This window comes from Echinops telfairi, unplaced genomic scaffold (genome assembly GCF_000313985.2).
Source record: "Echinops telfairi isolate 266 unplaced genomic scaffold, ASM31398v2 ScPeMD7_21;HRSCAF=78, whole genome shotgun sequence".
NCBI lineage: Eukaryota > Metazoa > Chordata > Mammalia > Afrosoricida > Tenrecidae > Echinops > Echinops telfairi.
Genome location: NW_022103918.1, coordinates 7,002,301 through 7,021,230, shown reverse-complemented (window position 1 = coordinate 7,021,230; position 18,930 = coordinate 7,002,301).

The window sequence follows — 18,930 nt, the reverse complement described above, 5'->3', positions numbered from 1 at the left end:
TATGGCACATAGCCAAGCAGTCTCAGTTTCTGCTTATAGTATATGCTAGTCGTTCCCCCAACCCCCATTAATTTCTTTTTTTTACTACAAAGAAAAGAGCATCTTTTCATTTCCCTTAATTCTGATGAATTAGTTTGCTGATTTAAGAGATGTTAATCCCGGTGTTGAAATTAGGGCTCTACAGAACTGGCATATCTTACACGTGAGAATGGCAAAACCTTTTATACATTACCCCATCAGCTCTGACAGGCTCTGTTAAGCCTCAGATTTAGGACATTCCAAGACAGTTAAGAGGATTAAACTATGGACACAGAAACATTAACACCCAGCTGTAAGCTTAAATATACATCCAAATAACAAACTCACTACTATCTAGTTGATTTCCATTTGTAGGGACTCTCTAGAAGAGAAGAAAACTGCCCTAACAGGTTTTTAGGTTGTAAATCTTGAGGGAAGCAGGCTGTCAAATCGCTCTGCTGTGTATTCCAACCGCAGACCTGTTTTTTGTTAGCAGCAGAATGCTTGCACCAGTACCCAAAGCTCTTTAAATGGCGACGGAGCACCAAAACTCTTTGGTTCATCTGTCGCTCCTCACGGCTGTGATTAACTTGTTCTGCATCATGAGGAATAAGAATGGTAACTCCCTAAGCGATGGTTACACATTTCTGTAAGGCTTCCACTAAAAGCATGAAACAAAATGGCTTAGACACTGTGGTCTGAGCATCTAACCAACGATGCTCCTCTCTTATTTACTTCATCATCTTTCCAACTGGAAACATCCTGGCTTAGCGATCCTCTCCTGAGTTCTAATAATAATATTGTTTTTCCTTTTCCCTGACTGACTGTCACTCTGTTCTTTCTCCCAGCCCCTTTATTTTATCCTCTTGAACTTTGGATTTGTGAGCAAAGCATGCAAGCAAACTCTATCTTCACCATCTTCCTCAAACATTCCTCTCTTCTCTACATCAACAAAAGCCTTTCTGTGCACCAGCACAACCACAGGAGAAACAGCTATACATTAACAACATGTGTGCAAGACTCACAGCCCAGCTGCAGGGACTGCTGTGAGAAGACGGCTAAGCACTGTCAGGTTGGCCATATAGGTCCAATCGTTCTACTCAACATGAGACACTCTGATAGGCTATACTCATTCAAGCATTCCTTGACTTGTTGAACTGGTTTGGTCAAGCCTACACTGTAGTTTCATTTCTTCTTTTGTCAAACTTGACTTTCTCTTCCTTCCCTTCACAGGTGCAGATCTCAAAGCAAACAAAGAAACCAAAACTATTTATACTTTAAGTGTTTGTTCCTAAAGAATCCAATGACCACAAATTACTACTAGAAGCAGTCCAACACATTAGCAAAAAGATGGGAGCTGGGAGATCATGCATTGCCTGGCTGATGGATGGCAGATGATGCACAGATCCTGGTATATGATCTCATTCCAATAATTAAACTTCCTTTGGTGGTGAATTAGGAGGATATGCAAATGGATGGGTCACTGGGTCTAGTTATAGAGTCAAAAAACATTGTTATAGGATCGCAGTTCATACTTGCACAAGTTTATTACACACACACAAATGTTATGTCTCTGCCATCAGTGGATGGCTTTAGAAAAATTCTCCCAGTGATACATTTGTTTTTAGTCTTTTTAAGGTGTCGTCAAAAAAAAAAAAAGAAGAAAAGAATAGAAAGAAAGAAAACATTCCAATCAAAATAGTGCTTCCTCGGGGGATCTGCTGGGTCAGTTCTATTCAAAGTAGAAACATGAGCTCAAAAGTAATGATTGCACAAGTCACTTTGATGTATTTGAGCTATTGAATTGTCTGATTTGTGCATTGTACATTATAGTAAGTTATAACTTATTATTAATATAAAAAGAAAGGCTTTGGTCTACAAATAAAAATCAGGTTTTTTTTTTCTTTATGTGTTTAACCATAAGTTAAAAAAACCCTAAGTTATGGTGATTATACTTTGAATTCTAAAAGTGTAATTTGATAGAATTTTGTGAAAGATACAGGATGACCATTGGAGCTTATTATGAAGAAGTTTCAAGAAAATTGAAAGCTGTGTTGGTTGGGAAAATGTCCAGGAAAATTGTGCCAAGATTTTTTTCCCATCATGACAATATACCTGCTCGATCTTTAAGAGTGTCAAGAGCTGTCCTATGAGAATTTTGTTGCTAAACCCTAATCCATCCACTCTGCAGCCTAGTCTTGCCACATTCAAATTTTGTTTTATTTACCAAATTCAAAGAACATTGAAAAGGAACATAGTTTGAGCACTTTAATGATGCCAAAACTGTCATTTTAACATATAAAGTACACATAAAGAAACAAAGTTTCACTTTTTGATATTTTGCTTAATAAACCTTTCCACAATTTTGTAGCATTTTTCTGACTTCTATATAGACTCAGGGATATTGATGAATATTCAAAGTGATTCATGGACGTAGACTAGACAATCAAGACATGGAGATGTGAGATAGAGGAATGTGGATGGAAATATCAAAATCAACAGGAAGTAAGAAGTTCTTTGTATGACCTGTTAATATCCGCCAGAGAGCATACACATTGGAAGAAATAATGAAGACGCAAACAGACCGCATTACCTGGTCAATTGTTATAAGTTTCTTTCGTCCGCTTTATCAACTGCCTCATGTTGGCATGAAGTTCACATGGCCTCAGAGTGGCAGCGACGAGGACTACAAAGTCCCAACATCACGGACTCCAACGTTTCAAGGCTGATTTAGCGATTGCCATGGCGCGAGCATAGTGGGGGCAGAAAAGGTTTATTGATTTGAAAAATGTGTGAAAATGTCAATATAGTTCTTTTACATTACCTACCCCGTGTGGATCCAAGATCATTGCATGGGACACTAAATCTTGCATTCCCCACTTGTCTGCCTGGTCACTCTGGAATGCCACAACCCACTGCCAGCATTGATGTTCTTCATCTGAGTTCAGAAGGGATGTAAAGAAATAGGGTCTCTGTAGATCCAGTCAGGTTAGACTTAGGTACCAAAGTCATTTCTGGTTTTCTCCTTGGTGTATATGATGAAGGTTGTGCCATCCCAGGAGGGGAATGAGACAAAGGTAGCATTACTAGATGAGGCAGTAAAAGTGGCAAGTGAAGTTCTCCATTACGATCAGCTAGGTTTCAGAGAAGTGAAACAAGAGGCAATCTAGGAAAATGCAAAACACAAATCTGGAACATTGTGTTTTATTTAATGCGGCCATTCGTTATCCATGTCTGATATTATCATATAACTTCACCTAGTCATGTTATTTTTAAAGAGAAATAGAAAACAGGGGACATTAAAGGAAGAAAGTTTGCTCCATGATCACCCCTGTTTTTCATATGCCCTCTTGCAGGTAGCAGCATATAGTCACAACTAGGTGCTCTGACATCCAACAATTTAGGACAAGATCAGCAGTAAAATGAATAGCGGTTTCACAGAGTCAGGTCATGAGGAAGTAAAATGGAATGTATAGAGGTAGTAGTCAAAAAGATGGCTCAATTATTGTTTTATACTTCTTCCCCAGTGATTTAGTAATTCTTAAGGGGAAAGATAATGTTTGGCTTTCCATTAAGATAGCAATATGAAGAAAATCATCACTAGTATCAAATTATCAGAGTTTTGAAAGACGACAAAGCATCATTGGTTTTGGTTTTTGTTTAATCCAATCCTCTTAATTTCATGAGAAATCTTCTGCCCACATGTCTACACATTGCTTCTTCTCCTAGCATATTTTCCCTCTGAACTCTCATACTCATTTGTAAGTGAGAGAATCTTTTATATGGGGTGAAATGAAGCAAAAGAAACAGCCTGTTCTTCAGTTAATACCCAAATAGATAGTGTCATTTGAATTTGTAAACTAAGTGCATGACATCTTTATTCTCCCTGGTGGACTGTCTGTGTTGAAAGCAGTGGATGCTCATCTACTTCCCTGACATTTTATCCCCAGTCCTGTTCCACATCTTCTGCGTGTGCCATTGAAACTTGAAGTGACAGACAGAATCCCTGATTTATTCAGAGCCTCCCTATTTCTTGGATATTGTTTTAAATCCTAATCACATTTCCTAGATCAGTCCGTTTGTGTAATTTGTACATCTGAACTTAGAGACAGGCAGACTCCTTCAAGGAAAGACTTACAAGAAGCCTGCCCAGAGGAAGTGAGATGGTCCAGATGACCCTGAAAGTCCCAGCCAGACTTGTGTTTTGAATTTTCCATAACATTTCATTATGTAAAACAGACCCATTAGCAGTGTTTACTCAGGCACATGGAAGAAGATTGAGACAATTACCCCAAAATCCACGGTGACTGTTCAGTAAATGTCATTAAAGAAAAAGTGGGAAATGAGGCTTGGATTATCAGAGTGCTTATTTCCATTGATCAAAGGTACAAAATAATTACCTCATTTCACTTTTCCTGAGTAGACATAGACTCTTGAAAAATTACATTTTGGTATATACTGAAAAGGAAATATGCCTAAAAAACATAGTAAAACAAAACAAAACAAAAAACCCCAAACCAATAAAGATCCTTTCTTTAAAGTCAAAGAGCATCTCTGTCTAGTGAAAATTGTTAAATTTACATCAATAAAAGAATTAATTTACAGTCTGTAAATACCGCTAAGAAATTATGGTTGATATAATAATAATTAATACCCAAATCTTGTAAAGAATACTATAAAATGAAATGGCTTCTGTTTATATGCATGCATCATACTCATTACATTGAACTCCATGAAAGATCAAAACAATCATGAAACCAGCTGAGGAAAGCTCTAGAGGGTGGTAACAATGATTTAAAGAGAGAGAGACAGAAGATTCCTTACATTAAAAACTCATATGCCAATTTCAAATTCACTAGGAGAGCTGATTCTCAAGATGGGAATTAAGAAAATAAGTACTTGAAAAATATTGGACTATCCCTGTTATGGCTGAAGACTGATTAAAAATGAAACCTAACTTTTCTTTTTCTAGAAGTATCAAGTCACAAGCCAAGGTCATGATCATTTTCTATATATGGTCCTGGTGAGGCTGTTTACTTTTAGCCAAAGATCAGGAAGCATTCCATGACAGTGAGATCTCTTAATCTGTGAAATCCTATCTCAGGGGAAATGGTCGAATCTCTTCACTGGTCACTCACTACTTGTTTAAATGTAGAGTGGACAAAGTATAATAAAGCAAATAGATTTTAATAGGAAAAGTTAAAACAGGGAATGACAAGGAAATAATGTTTGCTCTGTGACAAAATGTTTTTATATATGTATTTAATATTCATATCTGATCAGGGAATGGATATTAGGAGTAGTTGACTAATGGGAAATTCAAAACTAAGAGAAGCTAGCTTTAGGTAAGTGACTGAGCTGGGGATTGAGAGAGTCAGGTCTTTTGCTCCAAGGTCCACATTCTCTTTTGAGGAAATCAAGAAGGTTAAAGCAATTAGCCAAGTAAAGTCAAGTGCAGAAATACTTGCATCCCTACTTGATGAGGCAATCTTTCTTGTCTTTGCTTTATATAATGGTATTCTGTGCTCCGACATCAGACTGTAAGAATTTGAAAAATGGGCATCAAATAAGAAAACAATGTGACTATGTTTGTATTGATGATGACTATCAAGAGTCCATTTGTAATAGAGTTATAGGAATGAAAGTCAATTGCTGAAGACTTCGTAGCGAGGGATAGAAAACCAAGACAATGCTTCTAATAACTCACCTGATATGCATAATATGTCAGAATTCTCTTTAAATTAGTTATAGCAGAAATCATAGATTACATTATCAAGAAAAAGAGAAAACGGGTTATATAGGAGAGAAGAAATATCCTATAGAGAATATTATTTTTAAGACAAAATGAGACACGAATATATTTGTAGCTTGAGGAGGGAGATCAAGAGGAAGAATGAGAACAAAGAGTTCAAAGTTGCCGTTGTTTTTCGATGCCCGTGAGTCTGCTCTGCCTTACAGCGACCCCTAGACAAGAGAGGGAAATGCTGTCAGGTCCTGGGACGCCCTTACAGTCGTGACTGTGCTTGAGCCTATTTATTGCACCCACTGTGTCAACCCGTCTCACCAAGAACCTTTTTCTTCTTCGCTGTTTTCCCAGCACAATGCCCTTCTCTAGACGCTGATCCTTCCTGTTGACCCCTCCAGAGTATGTGGGGGAAAGTCTCATCATTCTCGCACCCAAGGATCATTCCAGTTGTACAGATTTGTAAAAAAAAAAAAAAAAAAAGTCTGTGATATGAAAGGGCACCCCCATAAAACCAGTATTTTGTCCCCCCAAAACTTTGTATTTAATTTTTTTTTTTTACAAAACAACATTACTTTCAAAGTACCCTCAATTACACTTCATACATTTGTCAAATCTGCGATTACATTCTTGGAAATATTTTTCAAACCCATCTGTTTGGATGGCTGGCAGCACTTCCCTCATTTTTTCCCCTCATCCTCTAAGTTGTCAAAACACTGTCCTTTCATGTCCTTCTTCATTCATGGAAACAAAAAGAAATCACATAGCATGAGATCAGGTGAGTAAGGTACATGGGACAAGAGAGGCGTTCTGTTTTTTGCTAAAAACTGGCGCACTGAGGTGGCCGTGTGAGCAGATGCATTGTTGAGGTGGCAAAACCAGTCCCCCACTTGCCACAAATCAGGCCTTTCTTGTTGCACACTGTTATGCAATCTTTTCAGAACCTCTAAATAGAAAGCTTGATTAACAGTTTGATCTGTCGGAATGAATCCCAAATGCATTATGAGTAGACATTTTTGTCTTTTCGGAAAGTTGACGCACATCCAGAAAGAGGTTTGTCATCAAACATTTTACCTTTTTTGAAATGGGAAAACCACTTTGTGTGCTTGAGTTTTTCCCATAGTGCTGTCCTTGTAAACTGTGTTCAACATCACAACAATTTCTGTATCATTCTTTTCCAAGCAGGAAACAAAATTTCACAGCCATGTGCTATTCTCTTGAATTGGCCATCACAAAAAATGAAGTTGGAGTGAAACTGCTTGTACAAATAAATTCACTGTGACCAGAGAGAACCTTCTCATGTGATGCCACTGGGTGCACTAACTCAGGCGAGCTGCTGGATGCTCACCTAATGGGAAAAATACATACTACAAAAGTTCCACTCTGCCCAGTGCAATTACGGTTTGGGCGGGACCCCTTGAATATTCTTTTTTTTTTGCCTACACGTAATTCAGTGCATCAATTTTTCTTCGTTCTTTTTAATTTATTGTTCAAATTTCACATGCATTTGAGGTGATTGAAAATGCCATGGCTTTTCATAGTGTTTATAGTGATACATGCTTTTTAACAATTTGAAGTAATCATTGCCGTAGGTTCAAGTGCAGAAATACTCTCTACTTGATGAGGCAGACTTTAAAGGCACAAACACACAACGGAAAGCCGACCCAACATTAATGAATAATGTTGACTCCATAAAAACACTTCATAACATGAATGAACGTAAAGGACATAATGATGAGTGAAAAAAAGTCAACCACTAAAGGACAAATATTATACGAGATCATCACTTTAAAAATCAATATAAAGTTTTCACACTAAAAGAAACAATCTTTGATGGTCACCTCAGGAGGGAGCAACCAGGGGGGTAAATTACTGATCAAAATACATTTTTATGCCTCAAATGTAAGACTTGCTGTTGTGTATATTTGACCCTGCTAATTTCAAAAATGGTACTCGTTCACTCCTCTCAGTTCTAGTTTTTGAGATATGGAATATAGCCATATATAGTTCTTCACTCGCTTGCACCTACAAAATCAGGATGTTTTAGTGCAGTGTTGGCTAGTCAGAGATAGAGGAAGCACATGCTGGCTTCATGTAAAGTACTTTGTGTTGTGTTGTATTCAGTATTTAGGTCACGTTATACTTCGCATAGTGTCCTTTGATCCAAATATATTTGAATGGGGCACATTACATAAAATTGGAATTTCCCTGAAGCATTGCTTCACCTTTATTGGGAACTGGATAGCAGATACTTCCAATTTATTATCATCTTTAAAAGGCACCAGAAATAAGAGTGACTGTACAATAAATTAGAAGGCTGATGGTGCCCGGCTATCGAGACCTATAGCGTCTGGGGACTTAAAGGCTTGAAAGTAAACAAGTGGCCATCTAGCCCAGAAGCAACAAAGCCCACATGGAAGCAGCACACCAACATGTGTTATCATGAAGGGCCAAAGGGACCAGGCTTTAAACACCAGAGGTGGGGAGGGGGAATCATATCCTCATCAATGAGGGTGGCACGTGATGGAGACCCAATGCCCATCTCTAGACAACTGGACATACCTTGCAGAGGGGTAGTGGGGAGATGAGTCACTTAGGGTACAGTATAGCAATAATGAAACCCACAACCTTCCTCTGGTTCTTAAACGCTTCCTCCCCCCAACTACCAGGACCCCAATATTGCCTTGCAGACCTGGTTAGACCAGATGATGCACAGCGGGACAGATGGGAATCAGAAATGCAGGGAATCTAGGACAGATGAACCTCTCAGGACCAGGGGTGACAGTGGCGATACCAGGAGGGAAAGGGGGTGAAGAAAGGGGGAGTGGATCACAGGGAGCTACATATAACCTACTCTCTGGGGGACAGGCAGCAGAAGGGTAGGTGAAGCGAGATGCCGGACAGTGTAATGCAAGACACAATAATAATTTATAAATTATTAAGGGTGCATGGGGGAGAAGGGAGGAGGAAGGGAAGGGGAGAGGGAAAAAAAGGAAAATGAGCTGATTCCGGGAACCCAAGAGGCAAGCAAATTTTGGGAATAATGAGGGCAACAAATGTATAGATGTGTTTTATACAATTGACCTATGCAGTGTGATGAATTGTATGAGCCCCAATAAATTGATTTTTAAAAAAATTAGGAACCCTGATGACGCCCTGGGTTATGTGTTGGACTGCTAAACCACAAGGTCAGTTCTTTGAACCCACCAAGCTGCTCATGTGAGAAAAAGATGAGACTCCCTGCTCCCATAAAGATGTACAGCTTCAGAGACCACCATAGAAGTTCCACTCTGTCCCAGAGGGTCACGATGAGCCACATCCCACTGACTGCCAGTGAGCTTGCTACAATCAATCTTCAAATGTTCTGAAACTCAAAATGGATGTGTCAGAGTTCTAACTTCTTGGTTAAAATCAAAATATCCCAGTCTTGTTCTAAGAGGGTACAACTTCTCTACCTGTGCACAAAAACTATTAATTCAAAATTAGAAGTCTTCTTATCAAGAAGCTTGGAGTTAACCTCACTTTTGAAATGTTTAACATGAATTATCCATTGATTTCTATATATTAAAATGTTTCTGAAATGTTTACTACATAATTTGAAGAAAACAATTTTGAAAAGAGGAGCTTATGCCAAATAGAAAGAAAATGTTTTGGAAGTGATGCTGGCAACATATGTATAAATATGCTTGATAAAAATCGAGGTATGGAATGTTATAAGAGCTGTAAGAGTTCCCAATAAAATTATTTAAATAGATAATAAAGAAAACAATTTAGATATTCTAAATATTTATGAAAATTTCTATGAATTTGGACATTTTTACCAATCTTCCAATTTCTTTTTTATTTTCCAGGCTCAAGCTGTGTTTTGGCTTTGCAGTTTACAACTTGTAGTCTCTGTATATATTTCACAGTCTCCCACATTGAAAAGAAAAACCCACTGCCATTCAATTGATTCTAACTCATACTGACCCTATAGGACGAGAAGACCTGTCCCATTGGCTTTCCATACCTTTAAATTTCTTAAAAGCTGCAGCATTGGTTCAAACTCTTGATCTTATGACTAGACAACTAGTCACATGGGCCCATATTCAGCATCTCTCAGAAGTCCCTTCAAACCTCATTTCCCCCTACTTGTTCTTAAATTTTCTGGGCTATCTTATAATTTTGGGGTCTGAATTCTCACATTTAAAACTAAGATGATAAATTAATAAATTAGTATAACTTAATAACTGAAAGTATTGTGTAACCCCATATCTAAGAAACTAAAGCTGATGCGCTCTGTCCAATGTGATTTTCTGAATAACCCTCGACATCAAGGAAAAGAGGGCATATGCATATTAACTTGGCTGAAGGGAGAAGCAAAATGCAATTAGAGGGAGGTCACAAAAGATAATGGGGGCAGGAGGAGAAGCCACGAGGAAGAGAACGAGAGGTAAACCTAAGCGCAGTGAACATTGCCATGTAATAATCCTGTAGTAACCGTGTTCTGGGATTGGAGGCATAGGTAAACCCACATGTTAAATGAGGATGGGAGAGAAATTGGGAATATCCCCATGGATGCAGAAAGGTTTGACAAAAGGTATTTCTATATGGGTATATCCATAAATATAGTGGAGCATACGGAGAATAAAGTTATGAAAATGTCTTACACATGACCAAACACTTACGAGGATGAGTCATGGGGTCTGGGCTCAAAACCATGGTCTCAGGAGACACAAACAAAATGCGCCCCATCCTCTTTTGGTGAGTGGCAATTGGAGACTTGAATAAAGCTGACAATCGTAATAAAAACAAACCATCCTGGTTCGCTAGAGATGAGTAGAGCTCCTGAAACTGGCTGTAGGTTAAGCGTGGGAATCACATCTGAGGTCTGCCAGCTCCCAAGGTCACTGCCACCAGGCAGAGGCAAGACATGCGTCCACAGTCCATCCTTCTTCACCCTATTCGGACACCACTAACTACACTGGGACACTTCCTTTCCTTGCACTCTTTCTCTGCTGTGTTCAATAAGTCATTGCAATGGCCACACAGAGGATGCTCACAATCATGAAGTTTATTAAGGCTGTTAACAGAATCTCATCTTGTTGCTATTCTCGCTTTTCTGTCCATGCCTGACCACAAAATGGTTACATGTTGGGCGGGTGCATAAGCAAAAGTGGTGAAGAAAGCTGATGATGTCCGGCTATCAAAAAGTATAGCATCTGGGGTCTTAAAGGCTTGAAGGTAATCAAGCGGCCATCTAGCTCAGAAGCAACAAAGCCCACATGCAAGAAGCACACCAGCCTATGCAACCACGAGGTGTCGAAGGGATCAGGTATAAGGCATCATCAGAACAAAAAATCTTACCATAGTGAATGATGGGGGGAGTGCGGAGTGGAGATCCAAAGCCCATTAGTAGGCCACTGGAGATCCCCTTGCAGAGGGGTCTCGAGGAGGAAATGAGCCAGTCAGGGTGCAATGTAACAACGATGAGAAATACAACTTTCCTCTAGTTCCTAAATGTTTCCTCCCCGCTCCCACTACCATGACTCGAATTCGACCTTGCAAGTAAGGCTAGACCAGAGGATGTACACTGGTACAGATAGGAACTGAAAATACAGGGAATCCAGGGCGGATGAGCCCTACAGGACCAGTGGTGTGAGTGGCAAAACAGGGAGGGTAAAGGGAGAATGGGTAGGAAAGAGGGAACCGATTACAAGGAACTATATGTGACCTCCTCCCTGGGGGACAGACAACCGAAAAGTGGGTGAAGGGAGACGTCAGACAGGGCAAGATATGACAAAATACCCATTTATAAACTATCAAGGGCTCATGAGGGATGGGGGAGCGGGGAGAGAGGGGAAAAATGAGGACCTAATGTCAGGGGTTTAAGTGGAGAGAAAATGTTTTGAGAATGATGTACAAATGCACTTTACACAATTGATGTGTGTATGGATTGCGATAACAGTTGTATGAGCCCCTAATAAAATGTTTAAAAAAAAAAAAGGAAGGTCAGCAATTCAAATCCACCCCCTACTGCTTGGGAGAAAGAGCTTCCTACTCCCATGAAGAGTCTGAGAAACTCACATGGGCAGGTCTACCCTATTCTATAGGGTCACTATGAGTCAGCATCGATGCAATGGCAGTGAATATTTTTGAGGTTCAAAAGGCTACAATTCATCTCAGAAATTCTCAGGATACAGTTGTTCGAACAAAGTCAATTTCTCCTCTGCCATGCCCACAGGGCAAGACATGCTCTAGCCCTTGGCCACTTGGCCTGCCTCTGCCTTGCTCACACAACTTTACAAAGTTCTTCAGCTCTGCCAATAAATGTGCAAAGGATAAGCTCTCAGCAACAGCTCCATCGGTCAGCAAACTCAGCTCTCTCATTAAGTGTCCAGAGGTACTCCGCTTCACAAACCAGCATCCTGCTCCTAAACTCTCTGGTTGACTTTCTCTGTGGACAGAGAAGTCCGTCCTTCTGTCTCCTACTCTGGCTCCTGGTTCTGCTGTTGCTGCTTCTCTGCCAGTCCTCTGGTACCAAAACTGCCTCCTGGATCCGGGATTTCCAATGGAGTCCTTATGATGTGCACCTGTCCGGGCGCTTTTCTCTTGCTGGTAACGAGATTACCCCTGTGTGCTACTGAGGTAGCTCTCTCCATACTCAGCAGGATGGCAATCACAATTAATTCTATTAGTGTTCACTTACAGCTGAATTAGAGAATCCAATCAGTATCTCCCCGACCTTCTTACTCAGAGCCATCAAGAAGATGTTGCTTGTTCCCTGGGAGTCACAAAGGCTATGGCTAGAAGAACCATATTAAACAATCCGCATTGCGATGGCCCTTCTATATTCTCAGGCCTGATGCAAGTTTCAGCCTAGCAATTTATGCTGGAAAATGGTATTTTCACTGGTCTTGCAAAATTCTGTCATACAATCACCAAATTATTCATACCAGTAAATACCAATTCACATTGAGTATATGTCTGATCAATTTCAGACTTCAAATGTTAGTAAAAACACTTAATTTCTTCATTGTTGGCATTAATGCTTGGCGAATAAATTTGAATAATAGTCATTAAGTCTTTGTAGGCACCTAGTTATGACTCTATATTAATAATATATTATCATTAATAAATTATTAATAATAGCTTATATTAACAATCCCATCCAAATATCATTGCATATGTCAATATATCCTATCATGACAACATTTTATTCTGGGATGTATTTTTAAATGTCCTTTTGAACAATGACTGCAATGTCATTCCTCTTCAATATGTCATCCCTGACATAGCAGACCGTATGGTGTTTCAATTCAAAAGGATCAAAACCAGTCCATTTCAGCTAATAAATATCCATGTATCTAACTTCAACTTGGACAACTTGTAATTTTTCTAGAGGCATATACTATATAGTACACTGTGCAATTATTGATGAGTGCATGCAGCTGTTTCTTCTGATTTTTCAGTCATGCCATTGCAGCAAGATCAAAAAGCTTTACTCCATGCACATCAAGTTCAAAGCTGAGATGAGGCAACACATCCTCAGTCATTTCTTTCGTTTCTTCCAACCTGATGGGCTATATCAGGCTAGCTTCATATTAATGTGCTCCTGCTACTCGTAATGAATTCGTTGGTCTTTTATTTTAGAAATTTATCACCAGGTCCTTCTTTTTACCCTGGAAGCTCTGCTGAAGCTTGTCTACCAAGGTTTTCACTGCTGACATACCAGGGCTATAGCTTCCAGTAGCATAGCAGCACACAAGTCACCACAGTGCAACAAACTGGCAAATGAGCATTGGCTTCAAAGGTGATGTTAGCTAATTAAAAACAATGATCAATAATAGTGATATAACTGAGGTGATGCTTGTATGTGAAAAACCGAAGAAAAGTGAATTACTTGGGGATAAGATGGAAGCAGATGTGAGTAAAGACAGAAGCATATTTACCCAAAATCAAATCCATTGTCATTGAGTGAATTCCAACTCACAGTGATTCTGTCGGACAGAGTGAAGCGATGCCACAGGATTTTAAGGCTGCACATCTTTATGGAAGCAACTGTCCCAACTTCCTCCTAAGTTGGTGTGTTCAAACTGCTGATCTTTGGGTTAACTACTGGAACATATTACACATTGTCATTTTCCAGTAGATAAGAGGAAAAGAATTATTGAATAGCCTTAAAGAATTTGAAATGAAACTGAGTACCTGCTTAAATGATGTTTCTCAGAACTATTTGGAGGTTTGCAAGAAGAAGGTGGCTCAGTTTTCCCCAGGGCGAGATATATGATTAAATTTTCAAAGGTGCAAAGAGAGAATTTAAAATAAAAAATCTATACATGGTGAGGAAATAATGAACTATAATTGGAGCTGATATACTTGGAAATCAGTAAGTGAGACCATGGAGATTCATATGAAAGGGGAAGAAGCTAATGAAGAAAATTCAACTAATGGTAAAGGAGAGTTGAAGATATTTAATCATGATTTAAATTATTTTTAGATGATAGGAATTATAAGATGCAGTCAAGCATGAGTATTGCTGGTTTGTGAATCCGGGAAAGAGGGAACGACCACAAACAGCAAGGTCCCTGTAATGAAAGATTTGGGTGTTAACTGATTCCTTGGGGACACACTGAAAGCTACTCAGAATCATAGAGCAGAGATAATTTCAGTGACTTAGTTATTAAAGTTTCTGACAAATCAGAAGAGAGGCAACCAAAAAATCAATATGATAACTGTTTGATTGGAAAATGGCAGATATCATCGCACGGTGTGGATTATATAGATTAGATAATGGTTGAGGACAGTAACTTCCAAAATGGGGCATTGTGGTTAAAGGGCTCAGTGTAAGAAACCCCCAGAGAAGGAGTAAGAATTAATTTACCTTTAATTCGGTTGTGGAATTGCATAGGTCTGGGGATAGGGAGTATAATTGGGACTGCAAACACAAATGCCAAGGGTCTCAAGAAAGAAGTCATATACAAAACATGTGCATCCACCATGACACACACCACCAGAGCTCCTTGTTCTCTTGCACTAAAGTAAGACATAAAGAATCATATTCATGTAATTACAAACACTCATCACAAAAAAGGACATGCATCATAATTCCTACACTGATTTTTGCCAGCACTAATGATAGTTCAACTAGATAAACTTCCAATGACCAGCATCATGATACTTGGTTGCCTACTAGCCCTCCTTGTGTGGGGAGGGGCCCTAACCACAAGGTCAGTAGTTTGAAACCACCAGTCGCTCCTTGGGAGAAAGATGAGGCTTTCTACTCCCATAAAGGAACTGCAGGGGCAGTTCTACTATGTCTTTCAGGGTCACGGTGAGTTGGAATCCACTCGATGACAGTGAGTGAGAATAGCCATCATTCACAAAACTCCCCTATTAATCCAAATGATTAACCGTTCATTCACGGACTTCCCAGCCTCATCAACTATTTCACCACGATGAAACTTTGACTCTTTATTCGGAATCTGTTTAATCTTACATATTCTGACCTAACTCTTCTTAAGTATACAATTTATATACAGCAGGCACAATACCGGCATTCTCACCAGTCACCCACATTTGTCAGATGAAAACTATGGTTGAATTGTTCTCTATTTTCACAGAAATAGAGCTTCTGATTCACAGAGGATGAGGTCTTTATTACGACTCATATGTAATTTTAGAAATTTGAATTGAACCCTATTTTAGGTAATAGCAACACCCTTCACAGACTATTTGTACTTCCACGAGGACAACTACCTCTCTGAGGTGCTACCGTAATTACACAGCTGCCAGCAGCCATCGCTGACATTGGAGCTGATGGAGCAGGATTATTCTGAGGTGGGTTCCGGTTGGCAAAGCTGCTCTTTCTTTGTTCCTCCCACTAGATCTTTCCATTCTTCGACAGAGTCCAACCAATAGTTTGCCTACCCTTCCTCGATGAAGCAGCTTCCAAGAACCCATCAGGATTAATCTCAGACTCAGACAATATCCCATGCACCACTCTTAATACTATTAAAGAAATAGTTTTAATACTGGATGTTTTCATACTAATTCCTTTTTTTGTAACCATAGTGATTTTTGCCCCTGATATAGTAGGAGACCCAGACAACCACACCCAAACAACACATTCAGCACACCACCACACATTCAACCTGAATGCTATTACCTATTCGTATATACCAGTTTATAGGTGAGCACCAAGAAACGTGGAGGGGTATTAGCCCTCCTCTGCTCAGTCTATATGGAGGTCATTTTCCGTCTTCATCACACACACACAAACTGAGCTTGATATTTTGTCCACATAGTAAATCACTGTTTCAGTGGAAAATTTACTTAGTGTCATATAAATTTAGCATAAAGGGACACATAGGTGTGGCTCAGGTTCATAACCTGGACCGTTGCTTCTTATTTGGGCAGTCCATGGTACTTTCAATCATTCCCCCCAACTCCACAATTCAAATGCATTGATTTTTCCTTCTTCCTTGTTTAACTTTCAGGTGCATATGACATATCTCAGTCGGTACTAAAGAGATTTGGTGTAGCCCATTTGTCCAATGTGGTACATTGTTTAATTTCTTGACTCCTGCTTCCATGAACATTGCTTGTGTAGCCAAGCAAAGTGAAATCCTTGAAAAATTCTATCTTTTTCCCTTTCTCTATTGATCCACTTGTGAGAATTCTGGTTTCCTATCTATTGAGTTGCAGTCTATAATGAAGGTTGAAGGCCCTGATCTTTATTAGCAAGTGTTTCCAGTTCTTATTTTCAGCAAACAAGATTGTATTTTCTGCATATCGTAGGTTCTTAATAAGACTTCCTCCAATCCTGTTTCCACATTCTTTTTATATAGTCCGGTTTCTTGGATTATTGGCTTAACATATAGATTGAATGAGTGTAGTGAATGAATAGAACCCTCACAAACAATGTCTCTGTTCTTCAATCCTTTAGTATTCCTTTGTTCTGTTCTAACTATTGTGTCCTGCCATACTTATAAGTTATGCATGAATACAACATTGTTCTGCAATTCTCGTTCTTCTCAAGGCTATCTCCGTGATTTGTTATGATCCACATAGTCAAATTATTTTGCACAGTCAGTAAAACAAGAAAACTTCATTCTGGTTGTTAATATTTTTGTTAGGTGCTATCGAGTTGTCATGAAACCACAGTAGACCCTATGCACAGAAGAACAAAACCCTGCATGACTCTGCGCCATCTTCACACTTGTTCCTATCCCTGAGCCCACTGATGCAGCCACTGTCCCAATCCGTCTCATTGAGGGCCTTCCTCTTTTGTGCTGTCCCTCCACATTACCAAACTTGATGTCCTTCTCCAGGGACTGACAACATGCCCAAAGTATGTGAGACAAAGTCTTCCATGTTTGACTCTAAGGAGCACTTTGTCTGGCTTTACTTCTTCCAAGACAGATCCATTTATCTTTTTAGCAGTCCATTGTACTTTCAATATTCTTCTCCAGCTCCACAACTCAAATGTCTCAATTCTTCCTTGGTCTTCCTTATTCACTGTCCTAGAAACGGAGAACACCATGGCTTAGAACAGGTGCACCTTATTCCTCAAAGTAACATCCTTGCTTTTCAGTATTCTAAAAGGTTTAGTGTAGCAGATATTCCTAATGAAACGCGTCTTTTGATGTCTTGGCTACTGCTTCCATGGCATTGATTGTGGATCCAAGCAAGATATAATCCATGCCAATTTCAACCTTTTCTCCCTTTATCATGATGTTACCCCTTGGTCCAGTTATGAGCATTTTGGTCTTTCTGACATTGAGTTGGAATCCAAACCGAAGGCTACCATCCTTGATCTTCATCGGCAGCACTTCAATTCTGCCTCACTTTCAACAAGCTATGATGTGTACCTTGGGTTGTTAGTAAGCTCTCTTCCAGTCCTGATGCTACACTCTTCATGTAATCCATCTTCTCTCATGATTTGTTCAGCACACAGATTGAACAAGTATGTTGAAAGGATACAACCCTAATGCACACCTTTTCTGATTCTGAGTCATGCAGGATTCCCAGGTTCTGTTTATACAACTGCCTCGTCATCCATTTACAAGTTCTGAATGAGCACAATCAAGTGTTCTGGAATTCCCATTCTCCTCAAGGTCATCTACAGTTTATTATGGTCCCCAAGTCGAATGTCTTTGCATAGTCAATGAAACAGGAGTAAAAATCTTTCTGATATCCTCTGCTTTGAGCCTAAATCCACCTGACATCAGCAACGATTTCCCTTGCTCCACATCCTCTTCTGAATCCAGCATGAACTCTGGCAGGTCCCTCTCAATGTACGGCTGCAACTGTTGGGTGATTTTAAGCAAAAATCTTACTCATGAGCCATAGATATAATATTATTCTATAGATTGAGCATTCTGTTGGGTCACCTTTCTTTGGAATGGGCACAAATATGGATCTCTTCCAGTCAGTTGGCCAAGTGGTTGACTTCCAAATTCCTGGAATAGACAAGGGAGTTCTTCGCCCAGTGCTTCTTCAGCTTTCTGAAACATTCCAACAGATATCCCACAAGTTCCCGAAGTCTTCTTTTTGGCTAATGCATCCAGTGCAGTTTGACCGATGTACTTCTAGCACATCGGTCCTTGCTCATATTCTACCTCCTGAAATAGTGGAATATTGACTAGTTGTTTTGGGTAAAGTGACTCTGTGTATTCTTTCCATTTTGTCTTGCTGCTTCCTGCAACATTCAATATTTTGCCTCCAGAGTATTTTAAGCTTGACACCTGAGGACTGTATTTTTTCTTGAGTTCTTTCAGTTTCAGATATGTTGAGTATGTTCTTCCCTTTTGTTAATCTAATTCTGGGTCCTTGCACATATCATTATAATATTTGGTGTTGTCTTGAGCTGTCCTCTGAAATTTTCTATTAAACTTCTTGACTTCATCCTGTCTTCCATTTGTTTTTGCTGCTCTATAATTAAGAGCAATTATCAGAGTCTTTTCTGACATCCACTTTTGACTACTTCTTCCTTTTCTGTTTTTTTAATGACCTTATACTTTCTTCGTGCTGATGGTCTTGATGTCCTCCCATAGCTCACTAGGTCTTTTGACTTTTGCGTTCAATGTATCAAATCAGTTCTTGAGATGTTCTTGAAATTTGGGTGGGATAGACTCAAGGTTGTATTTTGACTTTTTTGGAATTCCTTAATTTTCCTTGGCCCTATC